The 14,064-nt window shown below is 34.5% G+C and overlaps 1 protein-coding gene across 1 annotated transcript in view; it reads left to right on the forward strand.

Moving 5' to 3' along the window:
* The window catches only part of LOC141397442 (gamma-aminobutyric acid receptor subunit alpha-2), a 37,123-nt gene that overhangs the window by 7,182 nt on the left and 15,877 nt on the right, over positions 1–14,064 (forward strand). The window lies entirely within an intron of this gene.

Genomic DNA, 14,064 nt, shown 5'->3' on the forward strand with positions numbered 1-14,064 from the left:
CCACCATCAACACCAACATTTGATGATCAAACATTTATTTTCGAGTTAAGGCGTACTTCTTTCAGTATCAGGTTTTTCCCTTGGAAAACCGAGTTAAGTCTTTTTCCTCTCACACAGAGAGTAACAAGTTAATTAATGATTACATCTACTTATTAAAATTAACTGTGTAAAAAAATGTGTATTGTACTCGTATCTACTCATGGAGACTGAATCACTCTTCACCGTTATGCCATTACAATTTACAACTCATCTTTCTATGCTACCATCATTTGCAAATACATATCCAACTATTTTAAACACAAATTCCTCAAAATTATTTCCTCATAATGCTGGTCAATAACAATGAAGAAGCTTATATCGTTTAAAAACTAATTCAAGTTATTCATCTCATCCCCACAAATTCGAAATATTGTCATTGCTGGTGGTTGCAATCAAAATCCTCAAATAAAAGTAAAGCGTACACTCACACAACTATGGTCATTCATTACTTATTTCTGATATGGCAATTGTTTTCAATTCAGTTGACATTTTTATTCATTTTGTAAGTGATTACAATGTACAGTCTCCTTTGGGGTTATTGGGAATCCGGAAATAATTTGCATTTTATTTGGAAATGAAATGTTGTTTTGCTCAGTTTTCATTGACAGCATCTAAAAAATGGTTTTATTATAGATTTTTATGACACACCACAAGTTATAGATGTGGCATAGATTGTAGAATCTGTCTCCTAGTGTTCTCTGCGGCGTATAATTGATAAAACAAACACTTATGTAAAGTATTCGCCCATGGCACAGATTTGTAAGGAACCAGCAAAGAGGTACAGCTGAAAATATAAACTAAACTGCTCAACATGTACATATTAATTCGATTAATTTAAAATTACGAACAAGGGGATATATTATTTCCATTACAGTTAAGGCCAGAAATCGGTTGAAATTAAAACACGAAATATATCAGCACCTTGCAGTAAGCCGTAATTATTACAAAATATTCTTATTTAATATTTTCAACCACATTTTATTGGAGGGATAACTGGATTGAGCATTACCACTTATATGAATGTCACTGTTTCCTAGTATAATATTTCCACAATAAAAAAAACATTCCAAAAAATAAACTTTTTAACACAACACAAATTTTAGAAACATTTTTATACTTTCAGCATTTATGCTAATTATACCCCCAGCATTTATGCTAACGAGGGTATATACACTTTGATGCGGCAAAAATCTGCCTCATCGAAATAACGTTTTAAGACCCCACGTATGTTTGGACGAAATTCGTTTCAGACAATTTGGAGCCGATTTAGTAATGTTGGAGTCTGGCTGGCTGGAGCGTACGATAACTCTCGAAAGGATAGCCCGATTTCGCCCAAAATTTGGCCTTTGTAATATTCTGTCCAAACTTAGTTTATGTTCGAAAATGAGCCATATCAGTTCACTGCTTCAGGCACGTCCCCCACAACAGTTCGGAAAAATTGCAAATCGCGCAATCTCTTTCAGACATAGGTATGGTTCCAATATAAACTCTATCGATCTACTGCTTCGAGTACCTCTCACACAAAATTTCGGAGCGTACGATAACTCTCGAACGGATAAACCGATTTGGGGCAAAATTTGGCCTTCGTAATATTTTGTCGAAACTTAGTTTAAGTTCGAAGATGGGTACTACCGGTGCACACCTGCAAATAACACAGGCTGAGAGTATATTTCTGTCGGCAAAGCCGACTGATACTTTTTGCTTGTTCATACAGGATTAGCCATCACCGTTCTACTTCGTTCTCCTTTTACTGGTATACTTATATACACATATATTTCCGCTCTAATACAATGACGTGATTCTGTAACTATTCCTAAGCCAATTGAACTATGTCTGTAGGCGTCCACTACGTTTTTTTTTTTCTGTAAATTCTCACAAGAAATTCCCAAATTGAATTTACTTACGATTATTAAATTCACACCCAATGTAACCACATATTTTTCCATAGAAGAAGGCAATAAAACCAAAACGACATGCTTGATAGACCATTCGACCGAACAACCCCCACTATGTACGTAACAAAATATGCATAACGGTGTCTTGGACAATAACGGAAATCGATAATTAATAAGCGATAATTGAAAAGCAAATCATGCCAACCAACCGAGCGAAACAAACAACCCAACAAGAAGCTATCAAAAGATGTTTGGTCGAGATGTCATGTCTCTACTGAGGAATGAACGAACGTACACGCAGAGAGTGCACCCTTCAAATTAAAACCACTGAAGTACGCAAAACAACCACAGTGAACAAACTGTAAATAGCTTACACTAGTCGAACAGACAGCACGCCAGCTAGCTTTGAAACAAGTACATAAGCATAATTTCCATACAACGTCATCATCACCAAAAAAATAGTATCTTCGACGACCCATAATGGAACTAGAGAAGATGGTTATGGGGATTTAGGTACTTGACATGTCGCAAACATAGGCATATGTATGTATATACATATGTACAAAAATTGGCATGGATGAACATCAAATAACCTAATGTAAAAGATTAAATAAATAGTTTATCAAAGGAATAGCTAAAATTTAGCAAAGGGTTACGGTGCTACGAATTAAGAAGACGGGATTTCAGAATCCCACTTATAATGCATTAAAATAAATAAAACGTGTATAAGATTAAACATCCAGAAACACGATTAAATCCAAAGTCTTACTTGTTTCAAGAGAACATGAATCCAACATTGATCCTGTCCTTAAATAGGAAAACAAGTCAACCCTAAATTAAATACAAATTTCCAAATATCTACATCAATTTCTAAAAACAAAACTTCATGAATTTTTTAGTACTTAAGCTACTTTGAATTGCAAGTGAACGAACCGCTTATAGAATAAAGGAAAGTAAATCTCGTGATTCACTTTTTATGCGAATCAAGCAAAAATTGCTTAAGCTGCCACACTAAACAAAAAGTTTAGGTTAAGTGCAGTGCAACAAAAAAAAAACAAGTATTCAAGAGCAATTACAACAACCGAACAAACACCGTATGAATGCAACATAATACAAATTCCCGTATCTACACACATACACACATGTGAGCATATACTGCACAACGTCACTAGGTTGGTGTGTGAAATGGATTAGATTGAATATCGGATACTGAAGTATGCATCTTGTTGCACTTTCAATTCTGTGTTGTCTCATTAGAGGGAGCCTAGATTGATGCAATTTTTTTTCAATTATAAAAATAAATAAACAATTGTTGACGAGTTGGTCAAGATCGGTACAAGTGTAATTTGGAAGTGAGTTTATTAAATTGGCATGATGATATTGAAAAAATTCAGCTTAAAAATATGTATGCTAATATCTTATTATATAAAAGTGCTTAGTGATAAGTGAGTGAGTGACAGATCATCGCCCAGGCGAAACGGCTGAAGCTAGAAGCTTGAAATTTTGAGTGTGGGTTGCTGTTGGTGTGTAGGGGTAAGATAAGGCTGGGTTTTTGGAAATTCGAACTGGAAGGGTACGAAAAGTACTAAAAGGTACTAAATATGGTACCCTTTGTATTAGGCAAACGGGAAGAGCTAGAATTCTGAAATTTGGAATGAGGGTAACTGATGGAGAGTTAGAAAGATGTACCAAAGAGTTTTTGGAAGACCTATAAGTGTACGAAAAGTTACCAAATTTGGTACCAATTGTATATTTTGAGCGGATATAGCTACAATTTTCATATTTGGTATGGGAATCAAGGTTGGGAAGTGGTGTTGATATATGGAAATGATTTTGGAAGTTCGTGCTTATGTGTTCGAGTAGTACTAAATGGTACTAAATTTGGTACAATTTGGATTTGGGTGAACGGATAGAGCTGAAAACCTGCAATTTGGAATTTAGATTACCGTTGAAGTGTACGATTGAGATTTGCGGGTAGTTTTGGAAATTCATACTTATGTGTACGAAAAGTACTAAATGGTACCAAATTTGGTACAATTTGGATTTAGATAGACATGGAAACCTGAAATTTGGATTATTTTGGAGTGAAGGATTGAGTTAGTTTTGGAAATTCTTACTTATGGGTACGAAAATTAGTAAACGGTACTAAATTTGGTACAAATTGGATTTGGGTGAACGGATAGAGCTGGAATCCTGAAATTTGGAATTTAATTACTTTTGCAGTGTAGGATTGAGTTAGTACTTATGGGTACGGAAAGTACTAAATGGTACTAAATTTGGTACAATTTAAATTTAGTTGAACGGATAGAGTTGGAATCCTGAAATTTCGAATTAAGGTTACTGATGGAGTGTAGGATTGAGGTAGTTTTGGAAATTCATACTTATGGGTACGGAAAGTATTAAATGTACTAAATCATGTTCATATTTGGGTGAACGGATACAGACGAAATAAGATTACTGTTGGAGTGTAGAATTAAGTTAGTTTTGGAAATTTCTACTAAATTTGGTACAAATTGGATTTGAGTGAACCGATAGAGTTCGAATCCTGAAATTTGGAATTAGGATCACTGAAGGAACTTATGACTGGGTCATGGAGGTAGTTTTGAAAATTCGTAACTTTGTGTACGAAAAGTACTAACTAATACTAAATTTGGAATGGTGGTACTTGGGTGAACGAATAGAGCTGAAATCCTCAAATGTGGGATTGAGATATCTGTTGGTGTGAAGGATTGAGGTGGTTTGGAAATTCGTAGTTATGGTTACGAAAAGTTCTAAATGCTACTAAATTTGGTACAATTTGGATTTGGGTGAACGGATAGCGCTTAAACCCTGGAATTTTAAATTAAGATTACTGTTTGAGTGTAGAACTGAGGTAGTTTTGGAAACCCTTACTTATGGGTACAAAAAGAACTAAGTGGTACTAAATTTGGTACAATTTGGATTTGTACAAACGGATAGGCTGGAATTTCGTAAGACTACTTTTGGATTAGGATTGAGAAGGTAGTTTTTGAAATTCATAGTTATGGGTACGAAAATCGTACTTAATGGTACTATGTTTGGTACAATTGGTATTGGACGAACAGATACAGCTGGAATCCTGAGATTTCGAATTAATGTTACTGTTATTATTTGGTATTAATGTCAGTGTAGCGTTGAGATATGTGGTTGTCGAAATATGTACCACAAATATACGAAAATTACTGAATTACACTCAATTTAGTATGGGAGTCAGGGTGAGTGGTGGTGTCTAACGATGGTATATGTAGGTGGTTTAAGAATACGTACGAAATATACGAGAAGTACTATACTAAATCGTTCTAAAAGTGACCAGAGCAAATATTGTAGACAGAAAAATTCGTGAGATATATCGGTTCTAAAAACACATCATTTATATAAACTTATAAGGGAAATACGCACTTATTAACTTGAACCGGCTGAAATAATCGGGGTAACCGGGTCAATCCCACAAAAAATATATGTTTCCTTCAAGGGCGAATTAATACCTACCTTATATAATCTATTTAATCCTCGTCTGTAATCGAAAGCCCAACGGGAACGACCCCAACGAAAACTCTCCGATTTTTTTGAATTTTTGTCAAAAGGTAGAGTTTGTTGCACTGATAACGGAAATGCAGAATTTTCATAGAATGGTGGCACCTATTAAAAAGTCATAAATACCACTCTTGTAGCCTACAACTTTTACCTTCGTTTGTTTTGTTTTGTTTCAGATAGGTTTTACAGTTCTTGAGAAAAAATTATAAAATTGAATAAGGCCTCCGTTGACCCAGAATAACTTCGTTTGCACACATGGGATCAATGGGACTTTTAGGAAGTTATTTCTAATGGAAAACCCTAGCTTTCTACCAAAATTCAGCTTTGTGGGAATTTTTGCTATTTCCCCCTTATGCGCAAGTCTATTTTGACTAGACTAGAACCCTAAACATTTCTATGCAATAAAAATCATCTATTTAAATACCGATTTAACTTACTGTCTGCTAATCCTTTTTCCCATAAATACGTTGTGACCGTGCAAGTTCATAACAAGCCCATACTGAATATCAGCATATCTGTTCTCTCCACACTTTACACTTGGAAGATAATTCTGTGGCAATTCTATCCAACAGCCTATGCGGGCTATGTTGAGTTATTCACTGGCGAACAAAAGCTCGAGAAATATTGAAAACTATTTGCAAAATGCAAACTTATTAAAGTATTAAAGCGCATTAATGCTGGCGTTCGAGTGATGGTCTCACCACCTAGCACCTCTACACTATCTGCTCCCCCACTCCACACCACTAGACAATCTGTGGCAATTGTGAAATAGATATGTATATTATGCCACCCATAATTGTTCTACAGCGTGTATTCTCGAATACATTCGAGCGTTGTTGCGGAAGAGGCAAATGTGATTACACTCACATCCACACACACACGCACACATAATATGTCTTTCCTTAAGCTCTCGAACAAACGAACGAGTGATGATGACGATGTTACATGTTTGGTGCCATTGCAAAACATTTGTTGCTGTTGCTGCTGGCTTTAGCTTTTATATGCTGTCAATGTTATTGCTTTTGTTGTTGCAACATGACATTGCTGTGGATATAGCCATTGGCTAAATTCTTTTACCTTTTTGATTTTGGTTACCCTTCAATGTTGACCTGTTCAGTGCTGCTGCAATCTAAGCAGGTGAACTGTCAATATGCACGCAAAAGTAGCGTTGCAGTGAACAACTGATTTCGCAGATTAATTCATCATCTTCTGTCACCATTGGTCATCTTCATTATTTAAATCCTAGTGTAAGCTAACAGGTTGTTCATTATTGTCTACTTAACATGCGTACACATGTCGAAGAATGTGGGGGTGGAATGTGTTGTGTTTCGATTTTTTTAAAGATTGATCAGACAGTCATTTCAAATTTTGTTAATATTGTAGATTTGAAAATTTATAGAACCACTCTAATGCAACAACCTTCAACTTGCAAGCCTGTCTTGACCACCATCTTTTGGTGTGTTATTGGAACAGCTAACAACTTACATATCTTTAAGTCTTAAACCACACAGTTTTTTTTTTCAATTTATGATGTTTACACGCTTAAGGCCCTTAGGTATTGTGGTAGTTATCTTTTGTCCACTCCATCCACCAGAACAATGCCCGCTAAATTGACACTAAACCGACTTTTACATTTATTGGATTTTAAATTATTTAAAGGCACATTTTCTAAAGGTATATTTTAGCTTATATTTTATGGAACTTAAGTGGCCGTAAAAATGAGTCCATAGACTTCGTATTAGCAAAACCATGGTAGTTAGCAACATCAGATTCAGATTTTCCGATATACACAAAGCGACATTCTGTCATTCAATAATGCTCTAATTGAGTGTGGTGTATGAACGACCGATCCGAACTACCAACATCTGCTCGTACTGATCCTAATCAACGTTGATTTGTTGCAGCAAATGCTTGAATCTAAAAAACTCAAAGAATAAAGTCCCAGTCAGCATTTTTTTTTTAAATTTTAATCAAATTCGAGTCTTTTTTGATCCTACTGCACGATTAAAAAGCTGGAATATGAGCTCATTTTCTGATCATAAATGACTCCTTTGTCGGTAGGAAAACATAACCTCAGGCGACTCGTCTAAGCAAATCACAAATGAGTCTTCCTCCGCATTAGTTTCGAGTCATTTTTGCCCATTTTCAGATAGTATATAAAGTCTTTTTCGAGTCGTATTTCAGTCATTTATTGGTGATTTGTTGATTGCTTTGGGACTCTTTTTCGAGTCTTTTTTGGTTCATATTTATAATCGTTTATGAGTCTTTAAGGAGTCATTTATTAGACGAAATAAATTAAAAGAAATTTCTCTTTATTCTTTTTTGTTTCTTTCCTTTGTTTTGTTGTCTTTTCTGCTTTGTTATGTCTTTTAATTATTTTTTATGTTGCGCGGTGAGTATACTGCTTCTTCATTTCACTTGGCAAAACCTGAACATGTGTTGTGTTTCTTATGCACTTAATATTATACGTTACATTTATATCAAAGTTTTTTAGAAAGTGTATATGAGAATTATTTACAACCAAACAAAAATAAAACAAAACAATCAGTTTTTAATCACCTAACTGTTCAAAATATGATCAGAATATACATAATTATAATCACTTTTCAAACACCTGCATGACCCGTTTTTGATTAAGCATTTTTCAATCTTCCAGATGATCAAAATGTGACAATAAATAACAAAAAATTGTCACATTTTAAACACCTCAATGATTTATTTGTGATTGCTACACATTTGTTGTTGTATTTTAAATTGAACTCTTTTTTAATCATTACAGGGAGTCACTTTCGAGTCCCTTTCTGATCATACAAGCTACTTAATCAATAGACATCGGATTTTTGCATGTTTTTTATTTCTCATCTGATTGGACTCAAATTTTGGATCTAGGCGTTTTAAGGGTAAACTTTTCGATATTTGGGGTTCTATCAAAAACATGCAAAAAATATGCAAAAAATATGCAAAATATATGCAAAAAATATGCAAAAAATATGCCAAAAAATATGCAAAATATGCAAAAAAAAATATGCAAAATATGCAAAAAATATGCAAAATATGCAAAAAATATGCAAAATATGCAAAAAATATGCAGAATATGCAAAAAATATGCAAAATATGCAAAAAGTTTTTGGCCGAAAATCGTCATAAAAGTCGTAAAATTGTCAACTAATGTTTGAAAAATCTTCAAAGTGTTCTAAATTAAGATAGTTGGCCGCTTAACGTCGATTTTTTAGCAGATTATTGTGTTATCGAGACCTCTTACGACAGTGTGGTGTAGGGTATAAAAGAATGGTATTGTAATACAATTTTTTTATTATTAAACTATGCCAAAATATAAAATTTGATAAAATATCAAACATTCTATGTAAAATTCAATATTTTCGTTGTTACAATTTGTAGCGTTGGGCTGGTTATTGTTCAAAGGGAACAAATCAATGACGGATTTTTTAAGGCGGCAACCGCATAAAGTTTTTAGTTTGGTCAGATTTTAAGACTGTCAAAGTTTGAGCACAATTGGAATATGTTAACATGTGCCACTGGGGCCTCGACATTATGAAAATCTAAATTTTTTGGCTATTTAGCGATATCGGCGACCGATTTCTCTGGAATGGTTAAAGCTTTTTGTCCATATTAAGCATTAAATTAAAGACCATTCTGTTCTTAACATTTCTTGCTGAACAACAAAATATAAGTATATATAATAAATCTAATACTAAATAGGTATTAAAGAATTCGAGATAATAAAGCCAATGTCCCGAAAAACGTGACTAGGTACGCCTTTGTGTGAAAATGGAGACTATTAAAAGAACATTATCTTCATTTTTATCAATTTTTGGAATGAAAACAAATGTCTTTTACATTTTGTTCTAAATTAAATTTATTCGAGAGTCAGACATCATGTGGTTTTGGAGCTATCTGGGTACAGCTGACTACTTGAAAAACGCTCTGCTATGTAGTTCGCAACTTTCAAGTTGTTTACCATCCTTTGCGCCTCCTGGAAATTCAGAGTTAATGTTTAATCTCTTGAACAACAAGAATTATGCCAGACCTTTTTCCAGGATTTCGGCATTTGCTCTTTTGGAAGTTTGGATCGAATATTTCTGAAAATTCTGAAAAAATTTTTTATCTTTGGTTTGTTAAGATTTTTGTCGCCTTTTGACTCTTTACGGCGTTTTGCACCGTTGGATCAAACAATGCCAGGTCAGCAAGTTTAGGACTAAGAAACCACAGATTATTAATTATGTTGTTATTTCCTTTTTCGGAAATTTGTGTGTCAATTTTTTCATATTTCAATGCATTTTCAATGAGGTCTAGGTCTTGTTTTGATGCTAAACGTATCGTAGAATCTGAAGAACCATCTGTCCCGAATACAATCAAGCGTGGCTTCAAGAAAATCGTAACTAAGCAATTGGACCCCTGTAAGGTGTATATGAACGTTACTAGTATCATTATGGCTACAGTAGAAGCTATAGGAGAGGATCCCTACAAATATAAGATCTCTAGAAGCTTTATCCGTGAACAGCAGAGAATAAACCTTGAAAAATAAACGCAACAGCTTCAAGGTACGAGGCTATTTGTGTACACTGGCATGGAAAACTGTTACCAGATATTCTCAAAACAGAGAAGTGAAACGGGTTGCTGTTCTGGTATCACATGGGGGTAAAAAACAACTCCTAGGTGTTCCTGAAACTGACAGTAGCTCATGGGAGAAACAAGAACTAGCAGTGTTTCAAATTCCTAGAAAAATGGGGTCTCACCAGCTCGAGCAGATATTAGGTCGAGAGCTTCTGTGCCACCGTACAAACTTGTTAGAAAATTGTTGAGAGGGATTTTTTGACTGCAAGTTTGGAAGCACATCCGGACATCAACCAAACATATTCAAGTGACTTCTATAAGAATAGTCTGCGATTGCCAAATACAAGTTCGAAGTAGGCGAGAGTGTTTTAAAACTACTGCCCAACCCACTTCCCAAGAACAAGAGGCCGAAGAAGCACCTTGCGTTTAAATCTTTCGAGACTGGACGCCCCAGATTGTTTTTTCTATTTTATTTATTTATTTGGTATCCCACACGACAACAACTGAGTGTTATAAGTGAGAGTTTTGGTTATCGATTTTACAAAACGTAAACAAGATTATGTTTATATAGATATAATATTATCCTATATTATTGGGTAAACATTATCAATAGGTTAGAAAGAAATAGAGACAATAGATTGAGTTTAATACAAAAAATTGTGAAAACGATATTCAGAAATATTTTAGGTCCAAAACAAGACCTAAACCGCATTGAAGATTTACTTAATACGAAAGGCATTCACAAACAAATATCAGATAAAGGAAATAACAAAATGATAAATCATATGTGGTACCTTAGTCCTGAATTTATTGGTCTGGCATTGTTTGATCTGATAGTGCAAAACACAGTAAATATCCAAAAGACGGTAAAAATCTTAACAAAGCAAAGATAGAAATTTCTCCAGAAATAGTCGATCCAAACTTACAAAAATCAACTGCCGAAATTCCTAGAAAAAGATTTACCAGGCATAATTACAAGTGAGACTTAATTGTTGTTCAAGAGATTAAACTTTAACTCTGAATTTCTTGAAAAAGATAATGCAACTTGACCACAGAACATCAATTACCAGGAGGGGTAAAGGATGGCAAATATCTTGAAAATTGTGAGCGACATAGCGAGGAGTCGAGTTCATCACCAAGTTGTCATCTGTACCCAGATGGCTCGAAAACTACATTATGTCATTCCCTTAATGCCCGTAATTTCAAGACTATCTATGAGTTCAAAGATATCTCCCATGTAAGCAACATTTTATAATTTCAATGATAGGTAACGTTACCGAGTCAAAAACGGCCGTGTTACTTACACCAAGGATTTTACATGGTTAATCGTTGCCAATGTGTTAAAAGATGTAAAACACTTCTATGTGGCAATGAGTTTGCGAAATCATGAATGAAAATCACCAATATTACCACATGATTTCAAAATGTACACGCCTCGGTAAATGGCATGTAGAAATTACAAAACGCGTAGGTAAAGATAACTAATAGGTAGCTACCTACCCATTTACCCAGACGTTGAAATTACGGGCATAAGTAAATTAAAATATGTATGAACAAAATGTAAGCGTTTGTCATTGAAGCCATACAATGAATTTACAAATGTCCATCTTTGTAAAAACAAAATTACATTTGAAAAAGGAAATGTTTGATGGATAGCGATGCCATTCCACGGCCGATATGTCTGACGAGCCTCTACAAAAGGCGAAACATGTCACATAATGGTGGTTGTGGGGGTTCGAATCTTCAGCTTTCCTTTTTCACTTGCAAACATCATCGGTCATTAAGCTCGACTCCTACGAGAAATGAATAGAAAAAATAGACCTTCGCCCTAATAGGCAACATTTTCAAATAAAGTAAAATATATTCGTTTTCATTCGCAAAAATTTGATAATATAGGAAAAAAAAATTTGTTTTTTTTTTTAATAGACTCCATTTTTGCCCTTAGGCCTTTTTCGGGATATTGGGTTTATTATCTGGAATTCAGTAACACTTACGTACTTTGTTGTTCAGCAAGAAATGTTAAGAACAGAATAGCTTTTAGTTAAATGCGTAATACGGGCAAGTAGCTTTAACCGTTCCACATGTATGGGCCGTCGAAGTCGCCAAATAGCAAAAAAAAAATAGATTTTCATAACTTCGAGGCCCCAGTACCACGTTTTAACATATTCGAATTGTGCTCAAACTTTGGCAACGACACTAAAAGGTTTAGGCGACTCTCCGGCTAAAAAATCCGAGACCGATTTGGTCCTTTGAGGTAAAACCAGCCCAATGCTACAAATTAAATTAAGATGCTACAAAAAAGAAAATATTGAATTTTCCATAAAACATTTGATATTTTATAAAATTTTATATTTTTACATATTTTAATAATAAAAAAATGGTATTACGATACCATATTTTTATACCCTACACCACACTGTCGTAAATGGTCTCAATAACATAATAATCTGCTGAAAAAATCGACGTTATACGGTCAACAGTCTTAGTTTAGAACACTGTTATGTATTTTTTGATGGTTTTTCCAACTTTAAATGACAATTTAACGACTTTTATGACGATTTTCGACCAAAATCTGTTTGCATATTTTGCATATTTTTTGCATATTCTGCATATTTTTTGCATATTTTGCATATTTTTTGCATATTTTGCATATTTTTTGCATATTTTGTGCATATGCAAAATATGCAAATATGCAAAATAAATACGAAATATGACCCTGCCATTGAATTAAGATTTCTTTGAAACGAATTTTGGTCCAATCAGAATCTTCGTATCTTTAATATTAAAAAATATGCAAACATGCAAAATCCGATGTCTATTAATCAATCTTTGATCACCAAAAGGACTCTAAAAAGATTCCTTAATGCGATTTTTGACAAAACAGTCTTCTAAATGCTATCTGGGAGTACTTACTGACACAACGCAGAGAGTTGTAAGATACGGACACAACATACAGACAAAGGTTACCCACTTCCAGTTTCCTAACTGCTTCATAAAGTCACCCTGGTCCTGATAACATAACACACTGGCAACATACTGCCTACGCTTTTGGAGGGCAGTAGCCGTATTCATGCTCCTCTTAAGGTTGGATATTCCGTCCTATGCAGCCTCTAATCGCCGGACTTTTGTGGACCAAGGAAAATCTGATTGAAAGTTGTCCAGCCCCTTAGATCATCGTGGGGCTTAGAGAATTTTCCGGGACATAATCACTGCTACAGTCGTTTCCTACATTTTAGCAGCAGAGGCGACGGGACTACCGATTCAGTATGATACGGTTTACTGCACGAACCCTGAATACCCTAGTAGGCGAGCATTATCGAAAAAAGTGACTAGGTCACTTGTGTGCAACGGTTAAATCACCCTTGAATCAGTGAAAGAAGGATGATAAAACGACTTTTACTTTCAACGGAGTGACAGATCCGAAGATATGCTCCAGTTTTCTTAACATTTATTTTATAAAGCACCACTTGAATGAGGAGGTGCCACCATAATCGCCAGAGGCCAAAGCAAACACCAAAACACCTTCACTCCCTGTGGAGCATAGGGCCTGATTTAAGATCAGGACTGTTTAAAATTTCGAAAGAATAAATGACTAACTGAAATGTGTTATAAAACATTCAACTTTAAAAATGCCACTTTCCAAGTTGCATTTTATGAATTTAATTGTTAACACATATCATCTACCTCCCCCGGCATTCAATGTCATGCAGTAAGAAAACAATGGCCAGTATAAAATAAAAGATTTTTTTCTGGATTTTCTTCACAAATAATAGAAAAGGGGATTTAATAGTTTGACAAGTATATAATAACAGCATAAATATAATGTAACAAAATGACAAGCAAACTGTTTCACACATAAAAAGGTGTGGAGATTCGTAGCAACGCTAAAGGAAGGACGCAATTGTGAATTCTTTTCATGTTTCACTTATACAATTTAATTGCGTCACAAATTTCAAAGTGCATGAAAAAAATGACTACTTACCCTTTTTTTTACATTTCTCTT

The sequence above is a fragment of the Musca autumnalis genome, unplaced genomic scaffold, assembly GCF_047663935.1.
Source record: "Musca autumnalis isolate F117 unplaced genomic scaffold, ASM4766393v1 scaffold_3, whole genome shotgun sequence".
Taxonomy (NCBI): Eukaryota; Metazoa; Arthropoda; class Insecta; order Diptera; family Muscidae; genus Musca; species Musca autumnalis.